Source organism: Schistocerca piceifrons, chromosome X, assembly GCF_021461385.2.
Source record: "Schistocerca piceifrons isolate TAMUIC-IGC-003096 chromosome X, iqSchPice1.1, whole genome shotgun sequence".
Taxonomy (NCBI): domain Eukaryota; kingdom Metazoa; phylum Arthropoda; class Insecta; order Orthoptera; family Acrididae; genus Schistocerca; species Schistocerca piceifrons.
The window spans coordinates 515,355,199-515,358,558 of NC_060149.1; the positions used below are offsets into that span (position 1 = coordinate 515,355,199).

The 3,360-nt window shown below is 47.4% G+C and overlaps 1 pseudogene; it reads left to right on the forward strand.

The window, feature by feature from the left end:
• Positions 1-2,451: 2,451 nt before the first annotated feature.
• On the forward strand, positions 2,452-2,569 carry LOC124723546 (annotated as a pseudogene).
• Positions 2,570-3,360: the final 791 nt, after the last annotated feature.

Consider the following 3,360-nt stretch of genomic DNA (forward strand, 5'->3'; position numbering starts at 1 on the left):
CTAGAAATCCACGATTGGCTTCTCGATACAATTCATGTGAACTCTGATCAGGTCCACACCGCTTATTTTGACGCTGAAATGTGTTCAAATGTCTGTGAATTCTTAAGGGACCAAACTACTGAGGTCATCGGTCCCTAAACTTACACACTACTTAAATTAACTTATGCTAAGAACAACACACACACACACACACCCATGCCCGAGGGAGGACTCGAACCTCCGGCGGCAGGGGTCGTGCAACACGTTACATGGAACCTCTAACCGCGCGGCCACTCCGCGTGGCATTGTGATGCTGACGAGTACGTGTTTTACGTGAAATTCATGGATCTTTCATGCTGAAAGATTACTGTCGCGACATGGTTCTCACATCCTGTTCAGACATCGTGATAATTCCCCTAGTATAGTGTCACTCGCAGATGCTGAAATCGAATACACCAATGTTCGAGTGTTCAGCCTCCCGCCGGAAGTTGATGACAGTTTTCTAAAGGGCATATTGACTCCTTATGGTAACGTGAAAAACATCCGTCGTGAACGCTGGTCTACTCAACGCAGATTACAGTGTTATAGTGGAATTCTTTCCTTGGAAGTGCATGTCAAATGCAATATATAATCACATTTACAAGTGTGTGGTTACCGCATCAGTATCATGTATACTGGTCAAGAGGGAACCTGTTCCCTATGTAATGAAAGTGGACACGTTCGTTCTAATTGTCCGCGGAGGGTTTTTGTATTAAAGCCGTCATTAGTGCAGCTTCACAAATTGACGGTTGCTGATCTTATTCCTTCTCCTCCCGCCATCGGACCTACTTCTGCTTCGGATTATAATGTATAAACAGTCAGTTCTGATAATCGTGTCAATGAATTTCCGCCTTTACCTCCGCGACAGGTTCTGAATCCTATTGGCCCCAGGATAGAACTTATAACGGCGGCAAACAAGCGACATCGCACTCAGGAAGGTGATGGTGAGGATTTGGTTGTAGCTTCTGCGCCAACCTCCTCCGCATCGATTGTGTCCCCTGCTACTCTTGATGCTACTATACCTCCCCTCCGTGGTACGGTGAGTGGCGAAGAAGTTATCTCCAGCATCCCTCCTGCTCGCGAAGTGGCTCCTTCTGAGCTGCCTGTGTGTGAAGAGGGAGCGGAGCCCCCCGTTCGTCTTTGTGTCCTCCGTTACAGCCTAAGACGATGCAGTGGCCTCCTGTTCCTTCGTCTTCCTGTATTTGCCGCCTACAGCAGCTCCCGAGGAGAAGAAAATTAGCGACCAAGTATCACCTGTTGTATTGGTAATTGCACAGAATGCTTCCGCTTTAGTGACTGGCATTGCATTACATGACCCTAGGTCTGGGGGGGGGGGGGTGGGGGAGGAAGCTGTGCCTATGACCCCTCCCAAGCCTCTGTCTGCAGAGGCCGCCATCTCACGTGGCCGGCAGAAACAGCGTATACAACTTGACCGTGCGGTGGCTTGTAAGAAAACTAAGAAAATAGGTTGCGATGACGTGGGTTATGGTCCCCCGATGTGTGATTCCACTGTGGATTCCACAGTGGACCTTGACTCTCAGCTGTCTACATAATTCTACTCCGATATTCCGTACATCTCTGTCCAGCTGTGATCAATTACCCAAGCCTACATGTTCCTTTCCTTAAACGTTAATCATGTGGAATAAGAATTGCGATTGACTTCGCTGCGTCAGTTCATTTATGATGCGTCAGTTCATTTATGATTCATGTGTGGACACAGTTTTCTTACAGGAGGTGCTATTTAGTAATTTCTCCTTATCTGGTTTTCGTATGATCTTTAATGTAGCACCCGAATATTCTACGGGGACCGCCTTATTCTTTCGCGAAAGCATTCCTATTGCTGAAGTGGAAATGGTGGATTCTGGCAGGGGCATAGGGTGTCAACTTTTTAATCTTACTTTGGTTCGTTTATATGCCCCTACTGGCACTGGTCACGTGGTGGATCGTTCGCGTTTTTATGAAGAGGATATTGTTTATTTGTTGCGTAAGAGTCCTCTGGGTATTCTGTTGAGTGATGACTTTAACTGTGTATTGCGTCCTGTGGATCAATCTCCAAACCTTAATTTCTGTCTCGAATTACATGAATTGGGCCGCTCCTTACGCCTAAAAGACGTCTGGATATGTAAATACCCGACATTAGTTAAATTTACCCACTTTACTGCGACTTCTAGTAGCAGGTTAGATAGATTTTACTTATCGGACTTCCTGAGCGATAGTATTCTTAACATTGAAGTTATCCCAGCTTCCTTTACGGATCACTGTGCTGTGGCCATAACTCTCAATCTTGAATGGCAACCAGTCAAATTGTTTCGCCCTCCGTGGATGCTAAACGTCGCTCATCTAGCTGACCCTTCTCTCGATGACGTGATGCAAGTCGTGTGGGAGCATACTCTACGGTCCACTGGGAAATACTCCTCCACCCTTGACTGATGGGGCAACGGCCTTGCCACAGTGGATACACCGGTTCTCGTCAGATCACCGAAGTTAAGCGCTGTCGGGCGTGGCCGGCACTTGGATGGGTTACCGTCTGGGCCGCTATGCGCTGTTGCCATTTTTCGGGGTGCACTCAGCCTCGCCTCGTGATGCCCATTCAGGAGCTACTCGACCGAATAGTAGCGGCTCCGGTCAAGGAAAACCATTATAATGACCGGGAGAGCGGTGTGCTGACCACACGCCCCTACTATCTGCATCCTCAGCTGAGGATGACACGGCGGTCGGACGGTCCCATTGGGCCACTTGTGGCCTGAAGACGGAGTGCTTGACTGGTGGATATAGCTAGCGAAACCGAGGCTCACGCAGACTTTGATACGTTTCTGTGCTGCCAAAGCGCGAGACTTTCGGAGAACTTATGAATATTACTATTCCATCCTGCGTGAACTTTATGCTGCTTCGGATCAAGCCCTCTGCGAATTGCAGGTGTTAGGCCGGTAAGGCAAAATTGTTAACCGTGAAGAGAATGGAAATGGAAGGTTTGAAAATCCGATCGAAGTCGCGATCATTGGTGATGGAAGAACTGACTTCCTTATATCATTTGCTTCGGTATCAGATCCGTCGCCGACGCACTTGTATTCATTCTCCCACGACAAAAGATGGATGTATCGTAATGGCGCAAGCTGATATAGTGCGTATCTTACACCAGTACTATGTAGAAATCTACAATATCGAGGAGTCCAGTAAAACCTTTTACGACCCACTTGTCAGCATCTTGTATACGACAATTACATCTGAACATAATGAAACGCTCTTAGCTGCCTTTCAGCCTGAGGAAGTTTACAAAATTATTGTGGGATCGCCTTATCAAAAGTCCCCGGGTCTAGATGGACTTCCAAAGGAATTTTACGT